The 21,320-nt window shown below is 35.6% G+C and overlaps 1 non-coding gene across 1 annotated transcript; it reads right to left on the bottom strand.

Moving 5' to 3' along the window:
• Window positions 1-9,947: 9,947 nt before the first annotated feature.
• Window positions 9,948-10,054, bottom strand: LOC113853421. The gene has a single exon (XR_003502593.1). It is a non-coding gene; the product is annotated as a small nucleolar RNA R71 (small nucleolar RNA).
• Between the last annotated feature and the right edge of the window lie 11,266 nt (window positions 10,055-21,320).

Consider the following 21,320-nt stretch of genomic DNA (forward strand, 5'->3'; position numbering starts at 1 on the left):
AAATGAACAAAAGACCCTGAGTTCTTAGCTTAAACAGGTATTTATAGAAATCTCGATTCTGTGCATTATCACACTTGCTGATAAGAGTGGCCACGCAGAGGCTCATATGGTTTCTGGAAACTGGAACCATCACTTTCACTGCTAAGAGTTGCAACACAGGAGGTCGAGTAGTTGTGCGTGTTCACTTTTATGAGTAAAAGTGACCACGTGCAACTTGCCAAGTTCAGGTCGCTCTGGAACATCCACTTTCACTGGTAAAAGTGGTAATGCAGAGCTTGCTGAATTTTTAGCCTTCTCTGGAACACTCACTTTCGCTGGTAACAGTGGTAACGCAGAGCTCGCTATGTCTGAGATTTCTGAGAGACTCTCTGGAACACTCACTTTCACTGGTAAGAGTGACCACGCCCAGACTCCCTTCTTCTTTTAAGCTCTGGAACGATCACTTTCACTAACAATAGTGATCATGCCCAGCTTGCATTCCAAAATTCTTGTGTTTTGAGTCCAGACTTGCTACTCTTCTTCTTCCTTTCCATTGATCTTCCATTTCCATGAACCTTGCTCAGATTATTCCTACAAAACAAGATTAAATTCTTAATTTCTAAGCAAAAAATCTCACCAATGCTAACATACCTACAAATTGAAATAAAACTTTCAATCATTCTATTTTTTTGAGTTTTTCTGCTTTTCTCATATATTGTCCTTATCAAATGGGTTAGAACTATGCTAAAATATTAGTAAAAATATGGATTCATCAGATTCATTAGCTAGTTGCCCAATCTTATATGGTGGCTGAAACATTCTGCTGGAACTGTAGACTTTGTGTGGCCATCTGGTTCATCAATTCTTCCAAAGAAGGGCAAGAATTGGGTTGCTACATGGGTGGCTTCTCTAGATCTTGCTGTCTGAGAGGAAGGGGAGTGTATTTTGCTTGTTGCTGTTGTGCTGGTTGGTGGTGGGCGGGATGCTGCACAGGCTGTGGCTGTTGGTAATTATACCTCTACTGATGCTATGCTGGGTCTGGACTATATCGTAGATTACGATGATTCCTCCACCCTGGATTATATGTAGGTGAAAATAGATTATGCTGGTGCTACTGGTATAAAGGATGTATACCTACACCACATGAGAGGGTGCACTAGACGTCTCTTGCAGCTGAGGGCAAGCGTCTATATAATGATCACCTAAGCATATTTGACAATCGCGTTGTAATAGTTTCAAACAAATGGGTTAGAACTATGCTAAAATATTAGTAAAAATATTGATTCATCACTACCCCCAAACTTGAGTTTTTGCTTGTCCTCAAGCAAATCAAACTAAACCAAGGGTAATTCCTCCATTTTTCAAAAATCAATTCACAAACTGCTTATTTCAGATTTTTCAATTTCTAATTCTGTGTTTTCTGCAAAAAAAATTTCAAGTTGTTCGTCCAATTACTTATCATGATATTCATACTGCATAATCATCATTGAGTAAGAATTACTATCTAAGTTCATATATTTCATCAAAATTCATGTGAGCACAATTAATAAACATGATCACAGCTCACTTGGAAGTGTTTCCCATATCATTCAACAATGTTTAGGTACTGTTTTCTCTCTAAATTATCAATTTAACTACACTCTACCATATGCTTGCCCATATTCTCAATTTCCTCTGCTTAATACAGTCAATTGCATATCCAGAGGACTTTTTGCAAGTTATAATAGGGCTAAGGTCAAGGTAGGTATTGAACAAAATGGAAAACAATTCATACATTTTCAAAAGATTAGAGACATTTTGAGTGAATGACTTTTAAACTAACATGGGTCTGTATTATTTCTTCACCGATTCTCTCAATTATGCAGCATATAATTTCACTCGTGCAGCAACATTCTAAATTTTTCTTTTCTCTTGCTTTTTGCTTTCATATACTATTTTCTTTTCATTCCTTTTTCTGCAGCACTTTGTTGCATATTCTTCTTTTGAACTCACAACTTTGCTATTTTCACCATCTTTGCTGCATATTTTTCATTTTTCTGCAGCTTTTTGCTATTTCTTTCTGTCTTTATGGACTCAAAACTTAGATAGATTGCTATTCTCCACCCTAAATTTAGAACTTTGCTTGTCCTCAAGCAAATAAAAATTTGGATGCCACCCCAAACTTAGTTTTAAACTCATTCTTGATTAGACTCAATATGCCTCTTTTCATTTGAATGGTAAAATTGGTTTTTCATCAAGGCTTATAATGAGGTAAATTCAAGAAAGGGCTATTAAGCTCAAAGGGGTGAACTAAGATATTCAAGCACAAAGGGAGGTTCATTTTCGCTAACTAGGCATAATCAAACAAGGCCTCCATCATATTGTGAAAACTGTAAAGTTGCATATTTAATTAAGAAACAAGGCAAGTTCTAGAGAGTGCAGTAAAATTATGATTAATCACACATGAAAGAAAAGTATGCAGCTCAATTCTCACTAGGAGTTTGTAAGTGAACATGTTAATCAATGAACTCACAATTCACTTTTTCAAAATTATTGCACCTAGTGGCAAGACTGCCTCATTTTGAAAATACAAGTGTGATCTCATTTTGAGAATGGGAAAAATAACTTAAAAAGAAAATTCAAACATAGTTCACGGAATTATCAATTAGACTTCATTTGATTCACAGAAAGTAGTTCAATAGCTATATTAATTTTTGTGTTTTTCAAAAAATTTCAATGTAATGTGAAGCCAACTCATGAATAAGAGGTAGAGAATGAAACCCCCCTTTCATGGTAGCTTGTGCAGTGTTAGCATCCATTGTGTGTGAGTGCTGGGTGATTGTGAAATTTTCTGCATAAAACACCAAAAATTCCATCAATTATAAAAAAATTAAGGTAATTGAAACTGCAAAATTTTAAAACTTAAAAGGAACTGAACTTCATTACAACTGAAAAGTTTTAAAATTGTTCTGAACAACTACTGCATTTACAAAAACAAAAATTCCTAATTGTTAAAATTTACATAAACTGAAATTAAAAACAACAGACTTAAAAATCCTAATCTATTCTTCTGCTTCATCAACATCCTCTGAGGTTTCTTCTTCTTCATCATCTTCCTCCTCCTCCTCTTCATCTTCAGTTGGCTGTGGGAAGTGAGTTTTGTATATTGGTAAATCCTTAAAAACTGAGGAGCGAAGGCACTGGGCATTCTCTGCCAAGTCTGGTGTATGATACATTTCATCCTTGGTCATTTCCATTTTCTGACCAATGTTGAGCATGACACACTCCAGTATCATAATTCCAACCTTGACACTGCTGTGGAGTTCATTCTGCCTTTATGCCAACTGATTTTGTCTCTCAGCCATCAACTTCAAAGTATCCTTCATCATCATGGGTTTTTCCTTTTTGAACTGAGAGGGAATAGGGGTTGCTTAAGTGCAGGAGGTGGTGGTGTAGATTTCCTTCACCCTGGATACAGAAATAGGAGGAACAGATCTAATCCCCTCTTGGTAATCTCCAACTTTGACTCCTGCATCCTCACAAAGTAAGGTTATTAATGAAGGAAATGCAAGTGAATCTCTCTTGGTTTTCAGAATATTTAGAATGCATTCACTGATGACCTCTCCCACATCAATATACATATAATTAATTATGGTAAAAAGAAGTTTTGCCCTCTTCACAGCCAATGTTGAACTGTGCTTGACTGGCATAAAGGAGTTCAGAATGAAAGTGCTCCACACTTTGGCAAATGGCAGCAGTTGTTTGGTGACAATGCATTTGGGCTTCTTGGACTGGTTCAGCTTCCAAGTTGTGCCTGGCTGCCCAATCCTTTGCAGAATTTCCACATAGTCCTTGTCAGGACTATTCTTAAAAGCATTAAACTCTAGCTGTCCAGGTTGCTTTGTAGAATTTATGTTCAGTACCTTGTTTATGTTTGCAGGAGTGAAGTCCACTTTCATCCCCTTTACCATTGTATTGAACTTAGGGAATTTGTTTCCTTTGAACCTCACAGCATTGGCATAAAACTCCTGAGTTATTTCCCTCTAGCCCATTCCAGCTAAGGAATAGAAGGATTCTCAATCCCTCTTCTGAATTTCTTCCTTGTATTCTGGGTAATTGTCCCCAGCAATTTCAAAAGCTCTATCAGGGATAATCTTCCTCCTCAAAATATTAGCTCTGAAATAATTCTCATGAGCAATACTTCTGAACCTTGGATCACACACTTCAATTGGTGAGGAAGCTGAGGCATCATCTGTTCCGGCCTTCTTTGATCTAGGAGTGTTCTTGGAAGATCCAACTTGAGTGTTTTTGGAAGATCTCCTTGGAGTGTTGTTAGAAGATCCAGCTTGAGTTTTTCTGGAAGATCCAACTGGTGTATTCATGGAAGTTTTGGCCATTTTTCAGTTTTCTACAATAAAGAAGCAATCTGACAGTTAGATTTTTCAATACATAGATGCCTAATTACTGATACACAACACTGAGCAATCAAACTAATTTGTAGGTTCAGAATGCATGTAATATCAAAATATCTCAGGGTAATACAGAAGGATAATTTTAGCAAGATTTTGTACTTTCAGTAAAAGTTTGTTCTAGCAGTACAGGGTATATCCATAGGCAATTATAAAAGCACAATTGTATTTTTAATTTGATATCTCTACTTTGTAATTTCAGAGTGCACACTTTCTCAGAAAAATATGGTAATACAGAGAGCTAAGTTCAGGTTTAAACTAATTTTCAACGCAGTTATGCACTCATTATCAGCAAAGAGCTGTTGTATCACACTCATCCAAGACTAGTTTCAAAATCACATAATTTCACAGAAGTCTATTTAGACATTTTGCATTCTGCAAAAATTTGGTTCAAATAGTGTGCAATGTAGGTTCAATTATCCCAACAGAAATTACATAAATGACAGAGAATACCTATGCAACATTTTGTCCATTCTATTGTTGAATCAAATAAAATCAGAATAGTTCCCAATTGCCTATTCGAGATTTTCTTCGAACTTCAAACCAGAAAACATTGCAGAATGTAATTCCAAACAATCACTTTCACAATATTTACTCAAAACATATTTTCTTTATTGAAAATGGATTAAGAGGTAGAAATACAGATTACTATTCTGAAAATCAATCAAGTCTGTTGTCAAAATATGTAATATATATACAACAGTACAGATGCACAACATTAAGCAATCAAATTCAGAGGAATTTTAATGTTCCTAATTTGGAAGTTCAAAGTGCATTCACTATCACAAAGAAATAGGGTAGCGCAGAGCAATATTTTTAGGTTTCAACCAATATTTAAACATAGTTTTGTAGCCCAATCATTTTCAGCAAAAACGATTTTATCAAATTAATGCTGAGTTGATTATCTTGGTATTTTTCAAGCATTCAATTGTATTACAAGTAGCATGTAGTTGAAGTTAATCTCATTCAACAATTTCAATTCAAACATTTTCACTGAAGTCTTTTTAGTTCAATCTAATTTCTGTAGAAATTTTGTTCAAATAATATGTAATGCAGATTCGAATCCTCCTAAAAAAAATTTAAATGACATGGAAAACTTATTCAGTGTATTGTCCATGCTATTATTGAGTCAAATAACATTAAAACAATGTCCTATTACCCCCTTTGACATTTTCCCCAAAACATTAACACAGAAAACCCTAATCCACCGTTTTAGAGAGATGAGGGTAAGCGTACCTTGCAAAGAAGATGTAGAAATATGTGGGAATTGCTTGCTGGTGTTGATGACTCCATATTTTTACTAATATTTTAGTGTATTTCTAACCCATTTGATAAGGAAAATATATAAGAAAAGCAAAAAAAATTCAGAAAAATAGAATGATTGAAAGTTTTTTTTTAATATGTAGTTATTTTAGCATTTGTGGAATTTCTGCTTAGATCTTAAGAAATTAATCTTGTTTTTGTAGAAATAATCTGACCAAAAGTCGTGGAAATGGAAGATAAATTGAAAGAAAGAGGAAGAATAGCAATTTTGGACTCCAAAACACAAGAACAATGGAATGCAAGCTGGGCGTGATCACTATTGTCAGTGAAAGTGATTACTCCAGACATCAAAGAGGAATATACCCTGGGTGTTAACACTTTTACCAGTAAAAGTGATCGTTCCAGAGCTTAAAAGAAGAAGGGAGTCTGGGCATGGTCACTCTTACCAGCGAAAGTAAGTATTCCAAAGAGTTACTCAGAAGAACAAGCTTTGCGTTAACACTCTTGCTGGCGAAAGTGAGTGTTCTAGAGAAGGCAAAATTTCAGCGAGCTCTGCATTAAGACTCTTTCCATCAAAAGTGAATGTTCCAGAGAGTAGTGAATCAAGGAAAGTTGTGCATGGTCACTCTTGCTCTCGAAAGTGATCACTCACAGCTACTCGACCTCTTACGTTGCAACTCTTAGCAGTGAAAGTGATAGTTTCAGTTTCCAAAAACCACATGAGCTTTGGCGTAGCCATTCTTATCAGCAAGAGTGATAACGCACAAAATCAGGATTTCTATAAATACATGTTTTAAGCTCAAAACTCGAGGCTTTTTGTTCATTTTCCATTTTTTCTGTTAGATTCTTGTTGAGAGAGAGTGAGAGAGAGGATTGGGGTCAAATTTTGAAGCTCCAAGAAGAGGCATTGGATTGGAGCTCGTGGAGATGGCTTCTCTGCAATTCTTCTCTTCTTCTCCTTCTTTCTTTTTCTCTGTTACAATGTTTGCTTAATTCTCCATAGTTGGGAGTTTGTGGAACTTGAATTGATGTATTGATTTGATATTTGCTTCTGAAATTTGAGTTTTTGGATTAATTGAATTGTTAATTCTGCTATTATTGCACTTTGTGAATGGAAATTTGTATGGTTAATCAAAAAGGAACATTTACCAATGGAAGTTGGATTTGCTTCTCTGATCTGAGTTAGCAATCAGAATTGAGGATTTCTTAGGGATAAGGAGACCTAATACTACAATCCTACAGTTCTAAATCTTAATGCAACTTGAAATTGAACTTCACCTAAGGGATTAGGGGGTTTAGTTGCTTGTTAGGGTCAATTATTTAAGGAATTAAACTTTGACTATTAATAAGAGAAATTGATTAGCAATTAACCAATTACTTGAATATTCAAAGGCATGATTGAATTGATATTGACATTCTTATGAAATAAATTCCTAACTATTATTCATTCCTATCTCATTTCATCACAACTTTCATACTCTATTTTTACTGCAAGTTTTTTACTTTTTAATTGTGCTTGCTCTTGACTTTTGAATGTTATAAATCTTCCAAATTCGTATAGCTCAAATGGTTATAGTTCTGTGAAGTGATAATTGATTTCCTAATTCCCTGTGGAGACGATATTCTGATCTTAAAAATTACTTGCATTTCCTAGTGCACTTGCTAGTGTTCAGAATTGTAAACAACAAGTTTTTGACGCCGTTGCCAGGGAATTTGTGTTTCAATATCATTAGTAGCAGAGAGGTAGCTAGATTGAGCATTTATTTTTGTTGTTTTGCTTTTAAGTTTTTCTGCATGATTTTCTTTTTTGCATTTTGTGTAGCTTTCTGCATTATTTTTTGTTGTTTTCTGCATTTTTCTGCGTAATTTCATTTTTCATTTCTCTACATCATTTTCTATTGAATTCTGCAATTGCTAGACTTGAATTTTATACGCTTTTGCTGATATCTTCTGCATAATCTTTGTTGTGCATTTCTAAATATCGAGTTATAGTTTAATTTTGTTGCATTCTGATTTGTATATGCATAGTAAAAACAAAAATAAATCAATTATGGTCTTTGATCCTGACATAGACATAACCTTAAGAAGATTAAGAAGAGAGGCTAAAGCAGAAAAATTCATAGGAAGTGATAGTGAAGTAGAAGTTGTCTATTCTCCAAAAATTTAGAATACTCCTAGAGTAAAAAGAACACCTACACCTTTGAGACAACCAAATCCAGAAATAGAGATGGTAGAACAGAATAGGATTAGAACATTAGGGAACTATGCAATTCCTAACATGCAAGGTTTTAATTCTTCTATAATTAGGCCAACTATCCAAGCCAACCATTTTGAGATTAAATGTCACACTCTTTACAACTGTTGTTGCAATGAAGGTAAACTGACTAGCAAGTGTACTAGTGTTGTTGTAGCAAGTTATAAAAAATCTTACAATCAAATTGAGTTCCAAGTATCGTCCTCAGGGAATAAAGTTCTCAATTACCACTTTACAATATCACAATTATTTGAGCTTTACAAATTTCAGATGGAATTGGTATGAATGTATCAAAAACAAAATTAAAAAGTAAAACAGAACAGTTAGTACAAAAGTATATAGTAAACAGATGTAGAAAGAGTAGTTAGGAAATTGTTTCACCAAAACTTCAACATTGAATCAATAAAGTTCTGAACTTTCAAGCATTTAGATGGAATGACAATCAGTTTCACGTTGTGTTAATCAAAGGACAATCCCTTGCCTCAATGAATCTAGCATCTAATCAAATCACTCTAATCCCTTAGATCTAATCCAATCAAATGCTGCATTAAGTTTAAGAAACCAAAAGATTGCAAGATTAAGATATCTTATCCCTAAGAAACCAATAACCTTGGTAATTAATTCAGATCTGAGAAACAAATTCAATTCCCATTGATAAGAGTTCCTCTATGATTAGTTGATCAAATTTCCATTCAATCACTACTTTAACAGCAGAATCAATCACTCAATCCAATCCAAAACTCAAAGTTCAGATCCAAAATCAATTCAACATTTCCATTTCAGATTCACAGTTCCTAACCACAAAGAGTTTAGGCAAACATTACAAAAAGAGAAGAGAAGAGAAGAGAAGAGGAGAAGAGAATGAACAAAGAAGAAACATCTTCAAGCCAATCTCCAATCTGATCCCTCAAGAAATGAAGCTTGGCGTTCGTCCTCAATCTCCCTCTCTGACTCTCTCAACAACAAAAACAAATGGAAAATGAAAAATGAACAAAAATCTCCAAAATTCCTGAGCTAACTGCTTTTTATAGAATTCCCGCTCTGCTGGCGTGATCACTTTTTCCAGCAATAGTAATCACGCAGAGGCTAATTCTTCATTTCCACTTGCGCGTGTTCACTTTTGCTGGAAATAGTAGCCACGCAGAAGCTTCCTTTGCTAATGTCATGCGCGTGTTCACTTCTGCTGGAAATAGTGAACACACAGAAGCAGCTTTCTTGCGCGTGCTCACTTTTGCTGGAAATAGTGAACACACGCAGCTACTCTTCTTGGAGGACTCTCTGAAACGCTCACTTTTTTCAGAAAAAGTGATTACGCAGAAGCTCTTCTCATTGTAACCTCTCTGGAATGATCACTTTTGCCAGCAAAAGTGATTACGCAGAAGCTCTTCTCCATTTTATGGTTCTGGAGTGATCACTTTCACCAGCGAAAGTGATCACTCAGAGGCTATTCTTCAATTATCAACTTCTTTCCTCCAATTTTTGCTACTTTTCTTCTATTTTTCCTTTGATCATCCAATCCTCATGAACTTAGCTCAGAATTCCCTACAAAAACATACTTGAAATGTCACTTTTTACATAGAAAATCAATGAATTTTAAAATAACTATGTTTAAAAGTGACATGCAATATTTTATTATTTTTTTAAGGGTTTTCTACTATTTCTAGCATGTTTTCTTTATTAATTGCACTAAAAACTATTGTAAAATACTAGTAAAATATGGATTCATCATTAAACCTGCCCTATTACACTTAGTCCAACAGGATCAATTTTCTAGTGGAAATTTTGATGATCCTAACCTACATATTTCAAACTTTTTATAGTTGTGTGATACCATAAGAACGAATGGGGTTAGTGAAGAAGCCATCAGACTAAGATTATTTCCTTTCTCCTTAAGAGATAGAGTCAAATGCTGGTTGCAAGCTCAACCACAAGGAAGCATCACAACTTGGACAGAGCTAGTGAATAAATTTCTAACCAAGTACTTTCCTCCATCCAAAGCTGCGAAACTGAGAGGAGAAATTACATCTTTTGTGCAGCAAGAAGGAGAGTCATTGTATGAAGCTTGGGAAAGATACAAAGAATTGTTGAGGAAGTGTCCACATCATTGTATTCCAGATTGGATGCAATTGAAAACTTTCTACAATGGAATGAACACATCAACAAGAACAATGGTTGATGCTACTGCTGGAGGTTCCTTAAATACAAAGTCTTTAGAAGAAGCTCAGAGAATCATTGAAATGATGGCATCATCAATGTACCAGAATTCAAACTCAAGAAATAAAGGAAGAAACTCTGGTTATGAAGCTAAGGTTTTGGAAACCTTTCTTGCACAGAACCGGCTACAAAATCAGATGTTTTTAGAACAAATAGCTGCCCTAAATCAACAAATCAGCAATCTTCAAGCAGGGAATCCTACCAGTCAGCTAAACTGTGATTTCTGTGGAGGAAATCATACCAATGGTGCATGTGAGGCACCTACAAGTGAACCACAGGAACAAGTGAATTATATGAACAATTTTCAAAGACAACAACCCTCATATCCTCCTGGATTTCAATTTTTGAATAATAGAAGCCAGCAGTATTCTAATTGGAATAATCAATATTTTGCTGCCAAGACTTCTAACTCCAATTTACCTTTTTCTAATACAGGTCTAGCAGCACAACAGTCTTATTTTCAGAGGAATTCATCCACTCAACCTCAAGGAACTCAGAAATTTTCCAAACCTATGAATGAAAGGTTGATTGAGATGGAGGAAACCATGCTGCAGTTTATGAAGGTGACCCAAACAAGCTTCAAAAACCAAGAAGCCTCTATGAAAAAATTGGAAACCCAGATTGGACAGCTAGCTGAGCAGTTATCCAGCAGAGATGAGGGCAGATTTCCAAGTAACACAATAATAAATCCTAAGGAGCAATGTCAAGCCATCACTACAAGGAGTGGAGCTATAGTTGCAAGTCCAAAAGCTGGAGAAAAGAAAGTTAATGACGCATCAAAAGAAAGGAGAAGTGAACAAGATCTGCAATAAGGAAACTTCATATTATTAAAGAAAGAGCAATCAGAAGAAAAAGTGGAAGCTCCTACAAATTCTGAAAGGAAGACAAAGAAACAACTTTTTGAAGATGCTTGCAAGCCAATAGATCCAAAAAAATACAAGAGGTTGTCTTATCCTCAAAGGGTTCAAAATCCTAAACAGGAAGAACAATTTGAAAGGTTTCTTAATGTTTTTAAGAAATTACATATTAACATACCTTTTGCAGAAGCCTTGGAGTATATGCCTTCATATGTAAAATTTATGAAAGAACTACTCTCTAGAAAAAGAAAGCTAGAGCACGACAAGATAGTACCCTTGACAGAGGAATGCAATGCTATTCTCAAGAGAAAGCTTCCTCAAAAACTAAAAGATCCAGGATCATTTAGCATTCCATGTGAAATAGGACAGTGCACTATTGGAAGAGCATTGTGTGACTTGGGAGCAAGCATTAACTTGATGCCTTTAGCTATCATGAAGAAACTAGGCATAGAAGAAGTGAAACTTACCAACATCACACTACAGCTAGCTGATAGATCATACACTTATCCATATGGAGTTGTTGAAGATTTATTGGTTAAAGTTGATAAGTTTATTTTTCCTGCAGATTTTGTAATTTTGGACATGGAGGTGGATGCAAACATACCTTTGATCCTAGGAAGGCCATTCCTTGCAATAGGGAGAGCTTTAATAGATGTGCAGAAAGGAGAACTTATGCTTCGAGTTCAAGATAAGAAGGTAGTGTTTAATGTGTTTGAAGCATTAAAATATCCAGTTGAAGATAATTCATGTATGAGAGTAGATATATTGGATTCTCTTATTACACATTATCCTATTAATGAATTTGATGAAAATTCTGTGTTGAGAGAAACCATAGCTGCAAGAAATAAAAATTCTGAGATTTGTAAAATAGAACAAATGATGAAAATTGAGCAGTAACTAGAAGCCCTACCAATTCTGAATCCTGCAGAAAAATCAGTTAAAGAAGAGATAAAAAAGGAAGTCAAAAAAGAGAAAAATCAGAAGCTAGAGCTCAAGCAACTACCATCTAACTTGAGATATGCTTTCTTGGATGAGAGTCACGAAAATCCAGTCATCATCAACAATGATCTCAAGGAGGAAGAAGATGAAAAGCTGCTGAGAATTCTGAGAAAACACAAATCTGCAATTGGCTGGAGTATTTCAGACTTGAAAGGTATAAATCCTTTTTTTTGTAAGCATAGAATTCTATTTGAAAAGAAATTTAAGCCAGTTGTGTAGCCACAAAGAAGGTTGAACCTAACCATGAAAAAAGTAGTTAAGAAAGAGGTTATGAAGTTGCTAGATGCAGGGATAATTTATCCAATTTCTGATAGCCAATGGGTGAGCACAGTCCAAGTTGTCCCTAAGAAAGGAGGGATGACAGTTGTACCTAATGAGAAGAATGAACTCATCCCTACTAGGACTATTACTGGCTGGCATATGTGTATTGACTATAGAAAGTTAAATGATGCAACTAGAAAGGACCATTTTCCACTACCATTTGCTGATCAAATGCTGGAAAGACTTGCTGGATATGCATTTTACTGTTTTCTTGATGGGTATGCAGGATACAACCAAATAGCAGTGGATCCTTTGGACTAAGAAAAGACTGCTTTTACAAGTCCATCTGGAGTCTTTGCATATAAAAGAATGCCTTTTGGATTATGCAATGCTCCTGCCACTTTTCAAAGGTGCATGCTTTCCATTTTTTCTGATTTGGTAGAAAATATCATTGAAGTGTTTATAGATGATTTTTCTGTTTTTGGTGATTCATTTAATGATTGCTTAGCTAATCTATCCACTATTTTGCAGAGATGTCAAGATACTAACCTTGTGTTGAATTGGGAGAAATGTCATTTCATGGTCCAAGAGGGCATTGTTCTTGGCCATAAGATTTCAGAAAAAGGAATGGAGGTGGACCAAGCAAAAGTAGAAGTCATTAGTAAACTACCTCCACCAATTAATGTTAAAGGAATTAGGAGTTTTTTAGGACATGCTGGTTTTTATAGGAGGTTTATCAAAGACTTTTCAAAAATTGCAAAACCTCTTCGTGATTTACTTGTAAAAGATGTTGATTTCATATTTGATGATGCTTGTTTGCATGCATTTTCTGTTTTGAAAGAAAAACTGATTTCTGTACCTATTCTTACAAAACCTAATTGAAATTTACCTTTTGAACTAATGTGTGATGCAAGTGATAGTGCAGTGGGTGCTGTTTTAGGACAGAAAAAGGATAAGAAATTGCATGTCATTTATTATTCCAGCAAAGTTTTAAATCCTGCACAAGTAAATTACACAACCACAGAAAAAGAACTCCTAGCTATTGTGTTTACTTTTGACAAATTCATATCATATTTGATGGGATCAAAAGTTATTGTGTATACTGACCATTCTGTACTTAATACTTGTTGTCAAAGCAGGATGCCAAGCCAAGATTGCTGAGATGGATTCTATTGCTGCAAGAATTTGAATTGGAAATTAGAGATAAAAAGGGAAAGGAAAATGGGGTAGCTGACCACCTGTCCAGACTTCCATTAGAAAGTCTAACCCCTAACTCCTTGGAAATTAATGAAGAATTTCCAGATGAAAGGCTTCTTACAGTAGAAGAGATGCCTTGGTTTGCTGACATTACAAACTTTAAAGCTACCCAATTCATCCCAAAGAGGTTCACTTAGCAGCAAAAGAAGAAGTTCTTACATGACAACAAATTCTATGTGTGGGAAGACCCTTATTTGTTCAAGATTGGGGTAGATGGTCTAATTAGGAGGTGCATTCCACAAAATGAACAATTTGAGGTATTATGGCATTGCCACAACTAAGAAAATGGAGGCCACCATGCAAGTTCAAGGACTGTTGCAAAAGTACTATAAGTAGGTTTCTTTTGTCCTACACTCTTCAAGGATGCTAAGAAGTATGTTGAAAGTTATGATAAATGTAAAAGAACAGGCAACATCTCTAGGAGGCATGAGTTGCCATTAACAAACATTTTAGAAATGGAGCTATTTGATGTCTGGGGGATTGACTTCATGGGACCTTTCCCCCCATCATTTTTGCATGAATACATTTTAGTGGCAGTGGATTATGTTTCCAAATGGGTGGAAGTCATTCCCACAAGATCAAATGATGGCAAGGTAGTGATATCTTTTATAAGAAAGAACATTTTTGCAAGATTTGGAGTACCCAGATTTCTGATAAGTGATGGAGGTGCTCACTTTTGCAACAAATATCTTGAACCAGTAGTAATGAAGTATGGTGTGAAGCACAAGGTTGCTACTCCATATCATCCACAAACAAGTGGACAAGTGGAAGTGTCAAACTGAGAAATCAAGCAGATTTTGGAGAAAGTAGTGAATAATGCAAGGAAAGATTGGTCAAAGAAGCTAGATGACTCTCTATGGGCATACAGGACTGCTTTTAAAACTCCAATTGGTATGTCACTATATCAATTAGTCTTTGGAAAGGCATGTCACTTACCTTTGGAGTTAGAGCACAGAGTTTATTGGACAATAAAGTGGCTAAACTTTGATTTACCAAGTGCTGGAAAGAAGAGAATTCTGCAATTACATGAATTGGAGGAGTTTAGACAATAAGCTTATGAGAATGCAAAGTTGTACAAAGAAAGAACCAAGAGAATTTATGACAAATTCATTCTGTAAAGAGAATTCAGACCTGGACAGCAAGTGTTGTTGTTCAATTCTAGGCTAAAACTATTTCCAGGAAAACTGAGATCAAGATGGTCTGAACCTTTTATGATCAAAGAAACATCTCCCTTTGGAGCAATTCTAATTGAGGATCAAAAGACAGGGAGAGAATTTAAGGTCAATGGCTAAAGATTGAAAGTCTATCATGGAGAGGAATTTGCAAGGAATATCTCATGTGTCAAATTAGTTCCTCTTGAGTGAGAAACATTTAACGTCAAGCTAGTGATGTTAAAGAAGCGCTTTGTGAGAGGCAACTCACATTTCTAACTCATTTTAAGCTTTTTGTATTGTTTTAGAAGTTTGCATTTCATTTTTACAAATTCTGCAGTTTCTGCAAATTAGAATTCTTCATATTCATGTCTTACAATTCTCTACAAGTTCTGCTGCATTTGATTTTCTGAAGTGAATATCATAATTGATTAGAGATTTGATGTTGTGAATGTGTATTTGAAGGTTTAGAATTTTGCAAATATTCTGCTGCATCTGGTTTTCTGAATTGAATATTATAATTGATTAGAGATTTAAGGTTGTGAGAAGTAAATTGAAGGATTAGAGTGTGAGAAGTGAGTTAATTGAGGTTTTAGAGGCATTTGATTAATGATAGGAGTCACTATTTTGCAGGAAAGAAGCTACGCAGAGAATGCATTTCGAGGATCTCTGCCGGAACAATCACTTTTACTGACAAAAGTGATCACGCAGAGGCATCAAGGTAAACACGCTCCTCTGGAACACTCACTCTCACTAATGAGAGTGATCACACAAACGCAGATGAGAAAACATACTCTCTAGAACGCTCACTTTCTCTGGCAAAAGTGGTTACGCACAGGTAAGTATGAGTTCTCTTATGTGCGTTACTCCTTTTTGTGAAAAAAGTTGCAACATTGCTTGCGCGTTATCACTTTGCCCAACAATAGTGATAACGCGCCCCTCACCCAAAAAAACTTAACTCTCTGGAACACTCACTCTAATTAGATAAAGTAACCACGCTGAGTGTTTTAAATGTTGTAACGTTCACTTTTCTTGCTTAAAGTTGTCACGTGCCAACGCGTGACTATAAATATAAACTAAAGTGAACACGCACACACCTTTGCACTTAAAAATTCCTCTTCTCTCTGAGCGTTCTCTGAGATTTCACTCCTTGTATACATCGACCTAGCAGTAGCAAGCTTTTTCCCCATATTTCTACATCCTTTTCGCCAGGTACGCAACTCTCTTCTCTCTGAAATAATGGATTAGGGTTTTCTGTGTTAATGTTTTGGGGAAAATGAAAAAGGGGGTAATAGGAAATTGTTTTGAGGTTATTTGACTCAATGAATAAGTTTCCCTGTCATTTAAATTTTTTTAAGAGGATTTGAATATGCATTGCATATTATTTGAACAAAATTTCTGCAAAAATGAGATTAACCTAAAAAGACTTCAGTGAAAATGTTTGAACTGAAATTGTTATTCAATTCTGAACAATAATCTGTCCTTCTAACTTTTAATCCATTTTCAATAAAGAAAAAAAAATACTTTGAATAAAAATTGTGAAAATGATTGTTTGGAGTTACATTCTGCAATGTTTTCTGGTTTTAAGTTAGAAGAAATTCTCGAATGAGCAATAGGGCACTATTATGAGGTTATTTGGTTCAATAATAGAATGGACAACACTCTGAATAAGTTTCTCTGTTACGTATGAATTTTCTAGGAGATTAGAATCTGCATTGTGCCAACTCTCTGATTCTTAGCTCTCTTTATTATCATAATATGCTGTGAAAATGTGCATTCTACAAGTACAAAGTAGGGATATCAATTTAAAAAATTCTCTGAATATGGTTAATCAATTTTGTGCATATGTATTTTTATATCTGAATATTGACATACCCTGTTCTGCTAAAATAGCTGTTATGCTGAAATTACAGAGTTTGTTGGAAAATAGATTGATAACCTGTAATAATCCCTCTGCGTTAACCTGATATGCTTTGAGAGTGTACACTCTGAACACATATATTAGGATTTAACATGCTTTGACTGTGAATGCTTAATATTGTGCAGTTGTGCTTTTGTATCTGTATGATTGATTTCACCTAACAATAGACTGCATGTTATACTGGTTAGAAGAATTGAATTTCTGCAAATTGTTTGATTGAACTTTCTTTAGTACAGAGATCTATACTTTCACAATTATGTGTTACAAATTTAACTGTCAAATTACTTCCTTTTTGCAGAAATTAAAAACGGCCAAAACTTCTTTGAACACACTAGTTGGCCCCTCTAGAAAGACTCAGGCTGGATCTTCCAGCAACACTCCAAAAAGGAGATCCAACAGGAACATCCAAGCTGGATCCACCAGAAACACTCCCAGGTCAAAGAAGGCCAGAATAGATGGTGCCTCAGCTTCCTCACCAATTGAAGTCTGTGATCCAAGGTTCAGAAGTATTGCCCATGAGAACTTCTTCAGGGCGAATATTTTGAGAAGAAAGATTGTCCCAGACAGAGCTTTTGAAATAGCTGGAGACAATTATCCTGAATACAAGGAAGAGATCCAAAAGAGAGAGTGGGATGACTTCTGTTCTTTAGCTGGCATGGGCTGGAGGGAGATTATTCAAGAGTTTTATGCCAACGCTATGAAGTTCAAGGGAGATCAATTTCCTAAATTTCATACAATGGTAAAGGGGATGAGAGTGGACTTCACTCCTGCAAACATAAGCAGGGTGCTGAACATCAATGCTGCAAAGCAACCTGGACAGCTGGAGTTCAGTGTTTTTAAGAATAGTCCTGATATAGACTATGTGCAGATCTTGGAGAAAATTGGAAGGCCAGGAACAACCTAGAAGCTAAATCAAGCAAAGAAACCAAAATGCATAGTCACTAAGAATCTGCTGCCTTTTGCCAAAGTATGGAGCACCTTCATCCTGAATTCCTTCATGCCAGTCAAACATAGCTCAACATTGGCAATGAAGAGGGCTGAGCTGCTTTTTTCCATAGTCACAGATATGTACATAGATGTGAGGGAAATCATTAGTGAATGCAAACTTAACATCCTGAAGACCAAGAGGGATTCACTAGCTTTTCTCTCAGTAATCACTTTACTTTGTGAAGATGTAGGAGTGAAGTTTGGCGAATACTAAGAAAAGATCAGATATGTTCCTCCTATCTCTGTCTCCATGGTGAAGGAAATTTATGCCACCACTTCCTGCACCTCTGCAGCTCCCATCCCTTCTCAATACAAAAAGGAGAAACCAATGCTGATGAATGATGTATTGAAGCAGATGGCTGAGAAACAAAATCAGCTAGCTGAAAGACAAACTGAGCTGCACAACAGTCTCAAGGCTGGGATTATGCTGCTGGAATGTGTCATGCTCAATATTGGTCAGAAAATGGGAATCACCAAAGAGAAGATATACCACACACCTGATCAGGCAGAAAATGCCCAATGCCTTCACTCCTCTGTGTTTAAGGATTAACCCATCTATAAAACACACATTTCACAGCTAGTAAAAGAAGATGTGGAGGAAGAGGAAGAAGAAGAAGAAGAGGAAGAAGAGGAAGATACCTCAGAGGAGGAAGATGGAGCAGAAAAATAGTTTAGGATTTTAATTTTGTTGTTCTTAATTTCAGCTTTTGTAAATTTTAGCACTGAGCAGTTTAATTTCTGTAAATACAGTAGTTGTTCAGAACAATTTTAACACTTTTCAGTTGTAATGAAGTTCAGATTCTTTTAGTTTTGTAATTCTGAAATTTCAATTACCCTATTTTCTGATGATTGATGGAATTTTGGTGTTTTTATGCAGAAAATGTCACAATCACACACCACTCACACACAATGGATGCTCACACTTGCATAAGTTATCATGAAAAGGGGGATTTCATTCTCTACCTCTTGTTGATGTGTTAGCTTCACATACACTGAATTGTTTCTGAAAAACACCAAAATACTAGAATAAATATTAAATTGCTGGTTGTGAACCAAACAAAGCCTAATTGATAATTCTGTGAAATATGTTTAAATTTTGTTTTTAAGTTGTTTTTTTTTTCATTCTCAAAAATGAGACCACACTTGTATTTTCAAAATGATGCAGTCTTGCCAGTAGGTGCATATAATTCTGAAAAGTGAATTGTGAGTTCATTGATTAACATGTTCACTTACAAACCCCTAGTGAGACTTGAGCTGCATACTTCTTCTTTATGTGTGATTAATCATATTTTGCTGCATTCTCTAGAACTTGCCTTGTTTCTTGATTGAATATGCATTTTACAGTTTTCACATATATGATGGAGGCCATGTTTGATTATGCCTAGTCAGCCTAAATGCCTCCCTTTTTGATTGAATGTCTTAGTCACCCTTTTGAGCTTAATATCCCTTTTCTTGAAATTACCTCATTATAAGCCTTGCTGAAAAATCAATTTTACCATTCAAATGAAAAGAGGCATAGTGAGTTTACTCAAGAATGAGTTTTAAAACTAAGTTTCGGGTGATATCCACATTTTAATTGCTTGAGGACAAGCAATGTGTCAGGCTAGAGATTTATTATTGAGTAATCTATAATATTTTATACTTGTTCAATGTTAATTGAAGGATTATTTGGTATTGGAATAGATTTAGATGGAGTTTGAAATTATTTAAACTAAAAAAAAAAAAAAAAGTGAACAGTACCGTATGAACAGTGTCGGATGAATAGTAAAACCGCCTATGAACAGTGCAAACCGCGTACAAACCGTGTATGAACAGTGACAACCGTGTATGTACAGTGACTGCTGACGTCATCAGTGACATCATCATGACGTCATGGCTGACGTCACATACGCGTACAGTACGCGTGTACAGTATTTTCTGGCATGAATAGTGCTCTGAACAGTGTTTCCGGCATGAACAGTAAGGCGGTGAACAGTGTTTCCGGCGGTGAACAGTAAATTTCAAAAATTTTCTATAAAAAGGGGGCTTCAAACGAAATTTTCATTTCTTCACCCCTATCCAAGGTTCTCAAAGGTTCTAAGGCCAAAAAACTACCATTTCTCTCATACTAAACCTTCCTAAACTTAGATTTCTCGCCAGATCTGAGATCCTACGTCTATTCTGAAGGATTTGAAGTAAGTTTCTTTAAGTTTGAAGCTAGATTTACCGTTCGTTTCTCTTCTTCTTCTCTTTCTCATAGAAGTTCATGGTGTTCTTAGGAGAAACTCCGTTCTAAAGCCAAATCTTCGGTGAATCTTGCTATAAAACAAGTAATATTCGGTAGATCTAGTGTGAATCGTCGTTCTGATGTAAGGGGAGTTTACTTTAACCTGTGAACTACGTTTTGAATGGTTTAATATGCTATTTTAAGATGTTTTGATATGATTTTGTTAGATCTATTGAATAAAAGCTATTTTCTAAGCTGTAATTGCTGTTAATTGATTTAAAATGCTGAGATTTTGGCTGATCTATCTTAAACTTGCCTTAGCTGAGCTGTTAAAATAATTTTGGCGGTGTGCATCATGCTGAGATTTATGTTTTGCATCATTATAGAGCCGAGTTACATGTTTAGGTGGGTAGACGTGTAACGGTAAGTTCATGCTGAGCTGCTGTGCTGTGCTGTCTGGATCCAGATACCGGAATGGGTCGCTCCCGGACCGGCTCGGTTCCTTCTGGATTACTTAGGCTGTGAAACCAGTTGGAAACCGTTTTCATGCTGTGCATTAGATGGGCTGGAAATGCATGGGATTATTGCTGTGAGAAATATTTTGCTCTATATATATGATTTTATTTTAAGTTTGGTAAGCTCACCCTTGCATTTCTTTCTTTGTCGTTGTGTGCGTGTGTACTGCGATGATCGTACGGTGGTACGTGAGCAGATGTAGCAGGTGTTGCACCTACTTCACAGGCTGAGGGGCCAGTGAAGAAGTGTTAGAAGCTGGGGTCAAGTAATACTGCATCAAAGTTCTTTTTCCCTTATATTTTAAGACCTCATGTAGAGGGAGCTATGTAGTATAATTTTGGGTATTTTTGAATATTATGAACTAAATGTAATATTATGTTGTTCTGTCGGATATTTGTTGTAAGAAACTCTGTTTTATTTTGAATGAGAAGAGAATTTCATAATTATATTTTCTATACTTTATTTCAAATAAGTTTGTGATGTAGAAACAATGTTCTCGGTTCCTTATAAAAAGGGGTCGTGACATTTTAGTGGTATCAGAGCATGGTCTAGGTAAACCTACGGGGTGAGGTTGTTAGACGTCAGTTGTGCATATTAGACATGTCAATTTTAGCTGTGAATCATATATCATAATTTCTAATCATCAGGTTGTGAGGGAACGAGCTTGATCACCTCGGTTCTCAGACATGACTGATGTAGGAAATCTTGGTATATGATACTGGGGTGAGCTATAGGCGATTCATGCTGCATGAATAAAAAGTTGTTAAGCTAAGCTATAAATGATTGTTGAGATAAGTGTGTTTGCTATGCTGTGTGAATGCTGATATAATGTTATCCTCAGTGCTAAACTGATTAAATTGTTATGATATACTAAATATGAATATATCACTGTAAGCTGAATCTGTGAATATAGTTATGTGATGGTATTGCTGAATGTATTAAACGTTAGTAAACTAAGCTAGTCTATATATTAGGATGGCTAGACCAAGAAGATCTGCTGCAAACCC

Source organism: Abrus precatorius, unplaced genomic scaffold (genome assembly GCF_003935025.1).
Source record: "Abrus precatorius isolate BTA unplaced genomic scaffold, Abrus_2018 Scaffold10, whole genome shotgun sequence".
Classification (NCBI taxonomy): domain Eukaryota; kingdom Viridiplantae; phylum Streptophyta; class Magnoliopsida; order Fabales; family Fabaceae; genus Abrus; species Abrus precatorius.